The following is a 15,299-nucleotide window of genomic DNA, read 5'->3' as shown; positions in this document are numbered from 1 at the left end:
AAACAAGTATCTAGGTACAACGAGTACGCCTAATACAATAATTGAAGTTAAACTTTTGATTGCGTTCATATAAGAGTATGTACTCAAATCTAGCAATAGTAAAGCATTGCCGGGTTCAGCTCGTTTTTAGTAATCAATAGAAGCTATATTGGTTTAGTCATTAGCGGTAGAAATGAGAGGACTTGAACTAATATTATGTGGCAAAGCAGAGGGTTGGGTATATGAATAAATTTATGGAGGTTGGAAGGTGCAGCTTTCGCGATAAAAATAGTAATGATTTTCTAGCAGGTGCCAAAGTAAAACATAACGGTACCATGAAAGATTAAAGTATATTGGTACCTATATAAAGCTATATCTTAAATGGGAAGTAAAGCTCGTGAAAAAATAGGTAAAAACAAGCATTAAAAGCAAAACATATACATGACTGTTTTGTTTTATTTAAACAAAGAATATTGATAACGTGAATTGTAATCACAATAGTAAAGTATTTACGATTGGTGCGAGCATAAAACAAACAGAATGCACATTGCTCATACCCCATACCGCCGTGAATGTTCAAATTGAAACTGCATACACGAAACGACCAAGTACCGAGTATGTAAGTCTGATTTATGTCCTGTTCAAATCCTGACCAGGTGCGCGCGTGCTCGCCTTACCTTCCTACCACTTGTCCTAAGTAATATGGCGAGCCTCGGGCGTACTGTGATCCTGTACAGCCTAAGTATTTTGTTCCCGATATCCGAAACTGGTTTATACCTGAATAACTCGCAGAATAGTGGATCAGTTTCCCTCGATTTAAATGTTATAAACCGGGTCAGACAGACGACACGGTAGCCAACGAAGCGAAATATGATTAGCGGACTGACACGATATAATGGTTCGCGTCGTCTGATTCCAAGTTCACACAAAGAAGGTAATTGAGCCGTCGAAATCAAAACAAAACCTGTTAAGGTAGAGGCTACTTGGTTAATGGAATACGTGATAATTGAATGGCTTTAAGTGCTCCTTAACTCCCACACGTTCTGCATATATTCAACAGAACCCTCGCTTCGGTTAGAATAAATGACAGCGAAGTGATACTATACACAGGTCGCTCCATATTAAATGCGGTGAAATATCTCTTCTCATGTTTGTAAGGAAGGCGTATTAAATAACGCAAACACCGACCGTTTCAGAAGCCGTTTGTCAACACTGCATTACGAGTGCTCCTACGTTGTCGAGTGCCGAATTTCGAAGAATCTTTACTTTCACGAGCGTGTATTCGAAAGCATAACAAATAATCGAGATAAGATCTTTGGAGGAATTTCCAAGATTTGTTTTGTTGCTGACAATGAGAGTGAGTTCTTTCACGTGTGACACTGTAACAGGTAATTTATTTTTCAAAAAAAGTGGTCTATTAATGCAAACGCGCACGCGATAATAGCTTGTTTAATTTAACATGGCGTAAGGTGATTCAAAATGGGAGTCGCTATCGGCCAAAATGATCTTCTTGGTTTATTGGCCTATCCGTGAGCTTGATCAGCAACTGGTTTTATATCTCAGTATGTCGGTGAATCGAGTCACGAAACTGTTTTAATGACATGAATAAGGAAGGAACAAGTCGGTTGATATTGAAGTATTATGTCAGTGTGAATGTCACCATATCAACACATCATTTTCAGATATGTATCAGACTAGTCACCCTTTTTTTATCATATCTTAATATAAAAAAGATGGGAGATTACAGCAGTAAGATAATTTTAGATAAAACTAAGATAATGAATTAAAGCTGATTTTAGTCTAGAGAAAGCGTTTGGCCTTGAAATAAGTTGGTAGTGAGAACAAAGTAGCTTGTTTTATTAAGTTCGTTTAAACATCAACTATTTTTTTTAGAATTGGTAATAAAGCTCAGTGGCCTGGTCGTGAAAAAAGGAGGTTAGTTTATAAAATATCATGCAGTTTTGGACTTTGGCTCTATAGATGTAAGTTCCTAAGCCATTATATAATATCTTGGGCCCCAATTACAATGGGAACATAAAAGAGTTATATTTAACTAACTATAAAAGCAGAATCGAATTTTCTGTCCGAAAATGTTTATATTTGTATGAAAATTTGAAGTGACACCGTCGAAAACCTATAATTGAAAATGTCTAAACATATATTCAATAACATATTACAACAGAGATGAAGAACACTTAAGAGAAGGTAATATAGAAGTCTAGGCATCTACATGGCTTATGACCTGTCAATGGCTGGTTTAAGTGGCCACTTTACACACTGTGTAACGTTCACCATTCTCCCCATATTTGAACATCTATATTCCTTCAATTCTTTCATCTGTTGATGGTTGTGAAGTTAAAGAGCTGAAACATTTATTTATGCGGGTGAGATTCATCTAATTGAATTATTTCACCCACAAACTAGGCAACGCCTGAAAATGTTATTATTTTTAATTTCTATACTTCTTCGTGGACCAGGTATATTCAATATAAACATTCCATTTTTCATACAGTGAAAGATAACTCTGTAAATTTTCCATTTTAATACGATGTCTGGTGTTGATATATATTGTTCAGAAAGTAATTTTAATACTACCGACATGATTGAAAACTACATATTATATTAGGCAATTTCGCTACCTTTCACATCAACGTCCGTTCAAGGTGAAAACTAGAAAAAAGGTATACAAAAGTTGTTGTTCTGACGCGCGCACATGCTTGCCGCATCAGAAAATTTGGATTTTTAATAAGGCCCTAGATACACACAACATATCCAAAATCCAAGACAGCATGACCTTTTGGGAGGTAAAAGAACTTGGCCACTGGGCTAGTAATGAAAATAAAGAAAATGTCTTGTACAAACCCCGAAATAACCAAAAAAACAGCAATGTCTTACCTGAAACAAAAAAGAAAAACAAATTAGAAACGTGATGGCCATTTAAAACGAAACACTTTTTTTAATTTTTTTTATTTTTATTTATTTTTCAAAAATATTTACAAATTAGTCTTAAATTAAAGTTCTGCTGCGTTGCATACATACAACTCGTCAGCAGGTTCTTATAAATTACATCGATTATTTACACTTAACCTACATTAACAATAATTTTGCTTAAAAAACAATTACAGATTACATTATGAAAAATTAAAAACCATCACTAATACAAAAAACTTTTTTCTAATAACCATATAATAATTAACTAATGAAAAATAATTCAAACCGAAAGCGTGGTATTTATCCTATGCATTGATGAATCGGTTTGCAAAGGTGTTGCGTATAAAATGTAAGGTCAAAACAGGACGCGTTTCGAATACCTAATAATAATTGTGGTCTTGATTATGTGAACTATTACAAAGGTGGTTCGTTCGTCCATTGTTGGGGGAATGCGTGGCGGCACGTGGCGTACAACTTTACCAAACACACATTTACATACTTATCTTGTCATCTAGTAGCGCGTACTAAAAGCGGCAGATAATTAAATATAGATTAATCATTCGTGGGTTGATGACCAGTGTACCCGGGCCGGTGGTTTCGACTGATTTATATAAAAATAATGCACTAATTGTGAAATGGAGAGCAAATTGATCAATTATAGTAATATAGATAAAAGATTGGGGAATAGGTAATAGAAAACAAGATACACGTGCTGGAAGTAATAATTTTATGATATTATACGATAAAATTATTATTAAAGAAAGTTGATTACTGATTTCGTAAATGTTTGACCTGGAGATGTTTTGCGTACAAGAGAGCTGATATAAAATACACAACTGGCAAATTTGTTTGCGTTTAGAATTAAATTTAAATGCGTATCTGCTTGTTTTTGTCAGGTAAAAAGCTTGTGTAACTAACTAGTCACATGCAGCCTAGTTATATCACTATCCGCTGAAAGGGGATCCATAAGCCTGAACATTAAACGAAATGAAAGACCAGGTTTAACCAGTGGTCCCCTGAAGATGAGGCTTCTTTTATGATGTGAAGCATCATATACATATATCATATGCCCTCATCTGCACTGCAGAACTACATCTAGAAGTTTCAGAAGGGTTCATTTTAGCAAAGTTATTAATCTGCAGTGCCCTGTAAGGGCTCCAGTGATAATCCTCACTTGATTTCGGCTGACCTTTATTAGGTCGAAAGCAAACCTGTAAAAACATTTTGCCAGAGCATTATGCTCTGCTTCCTGGATCAAAAAATCTCATGTAAGTAATATTCATCGCGTAACAATTAATAATTATGACCTACATAATTCTAAATAACCGTAATTCAATAATATCAAATCGGGATAATCTTCCAACGGAACTTATGCCAGTTCCAGTCTTAAAAAGGCTAAGTACGAATAAAGCTCAGATCGATACAAATCACTGAAGCACAAACATGTTTACCATTTGAAGAATGGAGCTTTCGGAAACAAATAAATAACGGAAAGTGTAACAACCCTAACGAAAAACAGAAGCAATTAATTAGGGGAGACACTCCCTATACTGCACACGTAGACCACTCTCCCACAGTAGGTACCGTTTACCCAAAATTGAGAATCATCAAATGGGTTAGGAGAATTTTCCGTACCATAACGCGTTAACTCTAAATTTATGTACTAGATTAAGATAGATAACAGACATAAATTAGAGAGCGACTAAATTAATTATGAATTAAGTACTGTGGTGAATATTAGTGTTGCAGTGAAATTTATTTTCTATCGGGCAGCGTCATTTTAAAAGGAAGAGAAAAATTTAAATAAAACTCATTTTACCAACGAGATTTTCTTTATGACATCATTAGAATATCCGGATATAAAATCACAAGAAATTTGGCGTCTGGTAGCATTTCACTTGTAATTCGCTTGCAGTAAAATGCACCGTAACCAATATATCACTTGCAGTTTACGTACGAGGATCATTTTTTCAAAACACAATATTTACCCCACATGACGATTTGGATTTAAAAAAAATTAAATCCAGTGTCGAGACGCATCAATTACCTGAAAAAAAAACTCACCAAAACACGCTAAAAATCGGCTTAAAAAAATATCAAAATCTTATCTCTAATTTCAACAATTTATAATAGGTGCTAATGAAATATAAAAGGAAATTGTACAATTTGTATAAGTTATAAATCAGTTCACCTTCAGGCTTAGTTGTAAGGTGTTATTTTTAAAACAAACATCGTTCACGCGATTTGCCGCAACATAAAAAACCCTCTTCACCCGTTTCAGGCAAATGTCGGATTTTGAATAAACAATCCTTAATTTCAGAAAATGTGATCTGTTAGTTTTTTTTAAATCTTGTTTTATAGATCGAAAGAAAATACAACATTACGTGGAATGGAACAAATACCTCGAAATCCGGATAAATGGACCTACAGTGTCATGCGTTTCAGGTACAGATATCTGCATATATATTATTATTATGGACAGTTTATTTATTTATGGACTCATTCAGCAAATTTTGTTTCATAATATTTTACATGAAATTTATTGTTTACAAGTGCGATTAAATAAAAAAAACCTCAGAAATTAAATCTATAACAAAACAAAAAATAACGAGCTCGAGATCTTGTCTACTTTAGTGATTGTTTACATCTAGAAAGACATACATCAAAAAGTTCAGGTCCAAATTACATAATTCTTTTGCAACCGGCAGATTTGAACATTAAATGACACTTGTTCCAGTAACGATGGTACACCAATCAAGCCATTTACTAAACTAAACTAAATATGAATATGGAGACAATGTCATTTCTATGTTTTTGTAGACTTGAGGTTTTTGAGGAACATTGACTGCATGTCTCCATAAATGTTGCGCCACTTTCGTAATATTTTACCAAGGGCGCTTCACAAAGTGATTTTTATTTGAGTCAAATTTAAAAAAATAACAAAAGCTGAATGCTTCAGGTTTTGAACGAGCCATTTTACGTCTAAGGTTAAAGCAGTGAAATACGAATATTGCTTTTAAAGTTGTTCTATTTTGGTCTCAAAACTCTGAATAGAAAGACACTGAATAAAATAAAAGATCAAAATATTTGTAAGCAAAATAACGTTCTTCAAATGTCATTTCATTACAAATCATTCTTGCTTGCATCACGATGTATTTATCAGTACTTTTTCAGATAAGCGACAGTGATGATGATTTCAGAATCGATCAGAAAGATATGTATTTATCTATTTAAGGAGACGTGACGCAATAACTGAATACAATCAAATGTCAAATCAAATCTTTGATTGGTCCCGCAAAAGGCCTGTGTGGAAATCAAGCGGATTTATGCAAAATATAACAACCATCTAAGGAGAAAGACCAAGTGAAACCCAGAAACGATTTTGACCCAAGAAACGCTTTTGGACCGTGTCCATAAAAGAGCAAGAACCATTGTTGACAGGCCTACAAGATATTTTGCACGCAATTTCGATTGCTTCATACGTCATTGCACGTTTCAAAGACGTTGAATTAGACATAATGATCACGGGTCAATGATTCTGTCTGTCTTTATCAGCTGAACATCCTAAAAAATCTAGGGATATTGAACTTTGTGATTAATAGGTCAAATAAAACCAATCGAAGAATTCGTCTTTCAGATAAATGTATTTTTACTTTTAACTTTCATGGGCGCGTTTAACCTTTTAAGGCTCATTTTAATACAATTATTACAACATTTTCACAGCATATAAAAAACTTATTTTTTTAAAGAGCTTTTGTTAAACTACTAATTTAAATAATCAGCATTCATTTCGTAACACTTCATTATAAATTATTATCAAAATAACAACTTTGTTATTAGCGATACACGTTTTATTCTCTTGGAAGAACACAACTGAGTTTTATATCACCAGTTGATGGGAGAAGGGCTCTCCTGAAACTATAGTTATGTTCTTCTAAGAGAATAAAACGTGTACTTTTAACATTTTTTTTATTTTTGTAATAATTTAGTTTTAAAGAAAATCGGAAATTTTCAATTGGGTATATTTCCTTGAATTTATATTTATTTATCGTTATAAATGATATAAAACGATATAAATTATAAACTAACTAGAAATGCGTGTGTTTTAGTTACCTTGAATATACTAATAAGGTATAAAATAGCTTGGCTGTACGTTTCAGCTTTCGTAAAAAGTAACCATAGGTCTGGTCTTTTGATGATTGAAGAAAAGAAACTTCACTTAAGGCTGACGTGCATAAGTTACATGGAAAGCTAGAAATAATAAACGGTCAGAAAATATATAAAACTGTGACGCCAAGAACGATTTCGCTTCGGTCAATAAAAGAGATGTACAAGTATATAAAATTGATGTAAGCAAATATGGGATGCCATAAAAGCGATGATCGTGACCAAAGAAGGCGAAGAAAAGTGGGTCGTGAATAATGCACACACGTTTAATTAGTTAACACCAGAATTAATATGGACAAATGAAACAATTTCCATTTCATTTGATACTTTCGCCACTGAAATGGGTACAAATCTGCCGATACACGCTGAGGAGGCAGCGCATAAGGGCATTTTGTAAGAAACTAGAAAGATTATAAAAACACATATTTTTTGCACAATCTTTGTCGCGGTAGTACATCCAATAAACAAGTTTTTCCCACTAGACCAATAGAATCGTACAGGCGTATCAAGAAACCCTCATTAGCAATAGTTAGTGTTGACTTTGTATATCTAGAATACTTTTTTTACAATCAAGCGATGCTACACGAAAAAAAAGAAAAATAGTAAACATTTCTAAATGAAATTTTATTCATTTAAATATGGCCAAAAGACAATCACCGAGGTGTTTTGTATTGCAATATATATTTTCTCTTTTTCTTTTCCACGTTCGCTTCTTTAGTGGAGCATGTAGATATCACCAGACGCCTCCGCGAGACCCAAAACCCAGCCAACACTTTAGCCTCTTCCCATGTCAATCCCGCGTCCGCCAAATAAAGTCGAACGATTGTCATCGACGGCCTTCCAGAACGACGGGAGCCCGCAGATATAAAAAATAGGCAACTCGGGTTTGGGTTCTCCTGAGGCATGCGCAGCACGTCTCCAAGCCAGTTCCACTGCCGCATCCCCAAGAAGCTCGTTATAGGAGGATGCTGCGGCCGTTCTCGGACATCGATGTCAGATATGAAATCGAACCACCTCATGCCTCATATTCTCCTCAAGCACTTACTGTCAACAACATATCTTCCAATAGTAAATCAAATAAACCGGGAAAGATTGAGCAAGATACAAAATAGTCAAGTTTAATGAACACTTAAATGTGGTGGGGTCAAGACAAAAGATTTCGGCCAAGATAAAAAAAAAAAAAAAGCTTTCGTGATAAATTTAAGAAAAACGCATGTTTGACCGTAAAAAATCAACGCCATGGCACGAAGTTAGTGAAGAAAAGATCCAAAATCAAAAATTTATCTCAAATATGAAAAACGCATTTATAGAAATAATATCAAGTTTTCAATTAAGAACTGAGTGAGCAGGTAAGATTATTAATTAACAAGAAGCGGCCCTATAGGGAGACGTGAACATAGAAAACGAGTTGCAACGTCCTGATATGGTCGACACATCCGTCGCGAGAAAGTGAGACGTTTCTCTACCGGATTTTTTAACTCACATTACATATTATCGTATCCAACTATGGATAATTTGATGTCAAGGAAACGAAATAATTAACGACATCAATAGGTTATCGGAAGAAAATACAGGTAATGGATTCACGTAAAAAAGTTGCAGCAAGTAAATAGATTAAGTACAATTTTAGCGACCACCAAGGCGACTTGCGACTTCTAAATGAGATCTTATTTCGAATGTTAATTTTAACTCGTTAAATATATTTTTTTACCAATCACGATTAAAGTTAATTATGCGTTTATCACTTGCAATACAAAATAAATCACTTCCCACAAAATGTTTAAAAACCTCAAGTAATTAAAATGTTTAAAGGTTTGGGTGAATACAGTTTGGTTTTCTATCAAGGAGTGTGTGGTCTCATATTACAGTAAATGATAGAAGTAAAAACATTAAATTTGTTAAAACTTAACGATAGAAGAAAAATTATAGACCTTTTAAATTTATTCAAAATTGTAAATTCAATATGGGATTGCCCTGAACTATTATCTCTCATCAACTTCAGGGTACCTGGAAGAATGACTAGACAGGTGCCACCGTTTTGTAGGAACAATTCACGGACAGTGTATACTTGTAATGCCGTATTAAACAGACTTCATGAACTCGGCAATAGTTATTCCCACGTATCCGATATATTTAGTGTAGGGTATTGTTCCTTTAGAACAACCTTTTGTACTGTTTCAAAGATGGTGAATGGTAATTATATTTATTTATTCACGCATTTCATAATATGCATAGTTTATTGTTCACTTGCCCAGCTGTATGAAACAGTACTTATGATTTTCTTGTTGTATTACTGTAGAATGTTTAATTATTTAAACTTTCTACTGAATGTGCTGTATGATTTTTAGGTTAATTTTATAAATATAAATCTTGTATAATTTTTAGGTTTAATTTTTTTCTTAAAAAATTATGAATCGGTATTTGTTAATAGTTTTTCTGTCATTGTGCGAAATAGACAACTGCGCGTCGGACCGATTGTGCCTAACTGAAATCGAGGTTTCATTGTATTATTTTCCGAGCCCCAAAAGTTAAACGATTTTTTTTTAAAGTTCTGAGTAGGTACCTTTTAAGACGGCATATAAAATTGGACGCTTTTACGGTTTTTGAACGGTCCTAGCTCCCATATGAAGCAATTAATAATTTAAAAAAAACAATAGAGACACGTCAATGGTAAATATCTAGTGTCACAATCTAGGGAGAATATACGAAAATACGTTTGAATGAAATCAGACCGCGTTTCCACTTAAATATAAAATAAACTGATATTATTCCTCTATTTATGCCAAATACTCTGCCAAGACTGAGTTTACCAAATGTTTTAATATTCATACATTTTTACATTTAAGGATTGGCTTCAGGGAAATTTGATATTTTTTTCAGCCATTGATTAAAATAATGTTAAATTAAACTAATTTTATTCCGGCAGTATAATTGACTATACTTTCTATGATAATACTCTATGGGTGTAAAGGCGTGTTTTTATTTACTGTCACTTTTCGTGTGAAAGATGTTACCGGTATTTTTTTTACTAAGACCGACCCAATTCAGTCCGTCGACAATCTGACGCAATGCAATCCAAACAAGTTTGACTGCATAAAATTAACCAAACTAGGGATTAATTACTTTTGATTGTTCACGTGTGCGTTTGTAGTGCGATTTACAATCCATGTAATTACATCAAAACAGTTGTCATGATAATGTTGTTTCGGAAGTTTATAAAGAAAAATGTCAAAAAAGTCATATCTTTGGGTATCACTTTCATGAATTTGCATGGAAACCATGCACCCATAGAACTGACTAATTCCCAGTCATTGATCACGATTTTCTTTTACTTAAATTTTCTGTAAAACGAACAGATGAAAAGTTCATCCTGTTTTTCTTTAATTATCTATCAAACGAATTAAAACATAAGCCAAACAGATTTTAATCATAAAAGAAAAAAATAATTATCAGAATTTTTGGACAAATTTTGAAAAATGCACATATAGTAAGTAAAATACATAAATCTGTTAAGTTTTAAATATAGATATTTAGTACATTGTACAAAGTAATTATTATCCATAAGAGCAATCTCTCAATCTATCTCCATCGGAAGAACATAGAACAGAGATAAACCTGATATGCATTTTCAAAAAACCAAACGCTGTAAGTTTTAACCCATCTCTATTGCAATCAATTTCATTTCATTTTCCCCGTGCCACTTGACGTTAAAATCTGCTAATAATTTATCAAATCTTCTAAAAGCAACATTTTGTTTTATGCCCCAATGTCCAGAATGTGTAGATTAGTCAATTCGTCACACAACTTGGAATGGGGAAATTTCACTTTTTTGAAAACATTTTTAAAGTAATAAAGGTCTATGAAATAATGTCCAGTACAAAAAAAAATGTTGCTAATTATTAATGGCATAATTTATTTTTTTAAATTTGTAATTTTGAATTCCCGCAAAAACAGTCATTCTATTGGCCACGCCCCTAATACGTCACGATTCATGTTTATTTGTTCTTGGCCATTGAAATTTGTTCAGAATATTATCACGAATCTTGACGTCACAACAACCAAGGCTAAACGCGTGGCGTTTTTCTGGTAACGTATTTTTATTAATTTCCTTTTTTACATTTGTGTATGAAAACATTTCTCCACAATATCCAAATTGATTTTGAAAATACAATAAAATATTCTAAATCTATTTCATATATTTTTATCGGTATTCGTAGTATGTGATATTTCCCTATTCTTTGGAATAGATCTTTTTTATTTATTTAACTTTTTGTACATAATGTTATTTGTACATTGGCGGGGCTTATTGCCAAATGGCATTTTCTTCCAACCAACCAATAAAATAAAAGTTTTATTTTTATAATTCAAGTTATATGTAGAACATATTCAATAGAAAAAAATATTAAAAAGCTAAAGATATATAAAAATAGAAATAAACGTATTTGTTTATAGATTACCTTAAATCAAAACTATTACTCAATGGGAAAAAAGAAAAAAGAGGAAAGAGGAAAGGAGGAGAGATTAAGGAAGAGAAAGGAGATGTTTCTTCAGACGTGATTTAAACAGAGATAATGTAGTAACATCTTTGATGGTGGTAGGGAGATGATTCCACAGTCGAGCCGCATGGACACTATATGATGAGTTAGAGAAGAAAGACGAATTGTGGATGGGTATTAAGAGAGTGCCCTGAGAATTAGAACGAAGAGGTAAACCATGACCTGATAAGCGTTGAAATTTTTCACGCAGGTATATAGGAGCGTTAGGACTATGAAGTACATTTTACAGAAGTGAGAGGGAGTGATATTCTCTCCGCTGTCTAATTTTGAGCCATTTCAGTTGCCTGCGATAGTCAGAAATGTGGATCTTCCGGCTTTAATGAACACAGGTATGATGAGATGGATTGGCATAGCTTTAAGATTTATATGTTAATCTTGATTATGAATATATTATACACCATTATTTTATTTCCCTTGTTTGTCTTTGCTACGTAGCCTAATGTTCTCTTTGTTCAGTTTCTTGTACCTCTTGTAACTCTGATCAAAACTACATAAGCGATGTGGATAAGAGATATTTCTTTAAAGCGCGGATATAACTGCAAACGTGTACCGTATTTTGCGGACGATAAGACGCATCGGATCATAAGACGCATCCCAATTTTTGGTTCAATTTTCAGAGTAAAAAAAGTGCGTCTTATAGACCGAAAAATACGGTAACTTTTCAGAGAAGCACAAAAATGTTATTATGAACCCAATTACTTAGCTACATAACTCATATTTTGCAAAATGGTTTATTCTTTACCTATCATTTTATCTTTGTAACCATATTCGAGTAATTTGTTCAAATAACAGAAATATTCCAGAATAACCATTAAAGATGGGACAGAAATGAGTCTACTAATTCCATAACTATTTTATACTATTTGTTCTACTGTAAATATGACACAAATGTTCAATAGGCACAAAGTTGCTATGTTTTGAGTAGTCGCATAAGTGTGTTGTTAATACCATTGATGCAGGCATACTAAAGGAAAATTTTCTTATATAAATCATAAAATTAACAAAAATGCAGTACTGTTAAGTCCGCCCATCAAAGATTTGTGAAATTATTTAGCTATTAATTTAGTATCAGCCGGCGTAGAAAGTGCGAGAAACTGCTTAGAGTAAATACTTCATAAATTTATTACCTTTATCTAACGGATTTCCTTAAGAACAATGCACATATAATTGACACGAATATTATCGTCACACTCTGAGACTTTAGTGGGTATTGTAGAGGTCAGAGGAAAAGAAACATTCTAAAAGGTGTTATTTAAAATCAATAGTATTGTTTGTACAATAAGAAATGGATTGCAAGTGCAGTATTGTGTTTGAGATATTAGAAAGTTTAACAAAACGGGCATCGGTGAACCAAATACAACGTATGTCGATCATTTGTTACATGAATATAAGGTGATCATTCCTACACTTCAGGTGCCAGTCCAGGAACAATGAAATATTGAGTTTAAAAAACTTCAAAATCAATATATAACGTCCATTCTGCCAGGAATCGAACCCAGGATCTCAAGAATGATAGGCGAACGCCCCAACTACTAACAACGAAGCAGACTTATCGTCATTTGATTTCCTTATTCAGAATTTTCAGCGGAGAGCAGCCATCGAGTCGAAAATACTTGTCCAGGATTCTGGTTCAATTTCAAACCAATAACTGTACTGTTCATTCGGCAGGATATTAAGTAGCATAGAAATATATGTATATACTAAATTAATTGAGCTATTTTTTAGGAATTTTTGAATAAGTTTTGTATTTAAATAATGGAGAATATAACTACATAAAATATCTCGCAAAGTCAATAATAATCATAGTTTGATTAACATATTACAACAGAGATGAAGAACATTTAAGAGAAGGTAATTTAGAAATCTAGGCATCTACAGGGCTTATGACCTGTCAATGGCTGGTTTAAGTGGCCACTTTACACACTGTGTAACATCACCATTCTGTCCATATTTGAATTTGGACAAACTCAAAATATTGTTAATAATAGTTTGAGTTGATCATAGATGTTGTTGTATCAAACCATCGAAAACATAAAAATTTATATAATGCTTATGTATTATGTACTCTGTAGGTACAATTTGAGGATATTTTTTTGTAGCTTACCTGTGAACAAAATCACCGTTTGCCACTGCTTGAAATAGGAATAAGACAGGGCACAGAAAAAAATACAAATCAAAAAACAAAATCTCAAAAAGGCTGGTGTGTTCAGAGTTAAAATTGTATGATGAGATGCGTGAAAGTATGAAGAATTTAATAAGACGTATTAATTTTATTTATTAATATGTGTATTTAATAATGTAGATTTATAAATTAGTATATAGTAAGGAAAATAAAAGTAAATATTAGATGATATACGAACGTTATATTGACTAACAGAAATAAATATGTGATGTTGAATTTCTGTAATTACATAAAATCCACGTGTATAAAACAGTGTTCTATTCGCTAACATGCATATAAATATTATAGATAAAAGCAGTTACTTCAAATAATTATTAAATTATGGCTTTAGAGGAGTTATTCATTTTCATTTCACCAGGTAATCGCACAATTATAATTGCAGTAAACCGGCAGGAACAGGTTCCGCATACAGAAAGCTTATTTTGCATTAACTTATAAGCTCACAAATGCGACAAATTTATTAAACATAACAGAGTTATTTATGGGAACCATTAACAGCTGGCAATTATAATTATATTGAACGACCGCGGCTGCAAATTTTAAATCCTGATCGCATTACGAATCATAAAAATTGCGAGTATTTTATTCGTTTTTAATCAATACACCAGATGAAGCTTTACGTTTAGAGCAAGCATAAAGTTTGATTCAAACCTTGAAAAGGTTTGGGAGCGAATATAAAACAATTTAATCGAATACAAAAAAATCATAACATCTAACCAAGACGATTTTGCACCCTGCACCCGAGCGCGCGCCGAGAGTAGTATTTTAGCGCTGTATTTTATGTTGATTAGATATATTATTTATTTTTTAGATGTGATTTCAAGGATTATGATAAGCATAATTTATTTCAGTTAATTATAAAGAACCTTTAGATCAACAATATTTTGAGTCTATCTGTTTTTTTGTAGACAAGAACTGAAACCCCCTTCGCAGTTAGGGCTTTTATATTCCCTTCCATAAAATATTCTTCAGATCATTGATAGTCCCGATTTAAATATAATCGAAAACCTAAGGAGCCATTATGAAGGGAAAAATGAAGGAGAAACCTAAAAAAAATACCAACTCTTATTACAAATATATGGACTGAAATATCATTAAATTTATTGAAAGAGTTATTTTCATCGACGCCCAAAAGAATTTCTGTGTTAAAAAAACCAAGGGTGGAACAACAAAATATATATATATATTTTTTAATACATACAAATTATTTTATAATTTTTTTGATAATAGTAAATAATTTTCCAAAAAAACACTGTTTTAATAACCCTTTTAAGGTAGGTATAATAGAAACATCATCATCATTCCCTTTCCATAGAGCATTGCATTGGTACACCGTATCTTGATCATTTTTTTCTTTACATGAAGGTAAGATAATCACTCTTACGCTTCAGGCACCAGTCCAGGGACCACGAAATATTCTATCATGAAAACACCCTTTTAAATAAATATTTCATATCAACCATGTCGGGAATCGAACCTGAGAT

General features: G+C 32.9%; 1 protein-coding gene and 1 long non-coding RNA gene across 11 annotated transcripts in view; one reads left to right on the top strand and one right to left on the bottom strand.

The window, feature by feature from the left end:
- Nucleotides 1-15,299, bottom strand: part of klar (klarsicht) — a 732,252-nt gene that overhangs the window by 118,345 nt on the left and 598,608 nt on the right. The window lies entirely within an intron of this gene.
- Nucleotides 1-15,299, top strand: part of LOC148274505 (uncharacterized) — a 152,678-nt gene that overhangs the window by 101,142 nt on the left and 36,237 nt on the right. The gene's annotated exons all lie outside the window — the stretch shown is intronic.

This window comes from Micrasema longulum, unplaced genomic scaffold (assembly GCF_059751315.1).
Source record: "Micrasema longulum isolate JH-2025_06_02 unplaced genomic scaffold, ASM5975131v1 h1tg001635l, whole genome shotgun sequence".
In the NCBI taxonomy this organism is placed as follows: domain Eukaryota; kingdom Metazoa; phylum Arthropoda; class Insecta; order Trichoptera; family Brachycentridae; genus Micrasema; species Micrasema longulum.
Note: the sequence above shows the minus strand (reverse complement) of the source record. Positions and strands in the feature narration are given on the sequence as shown.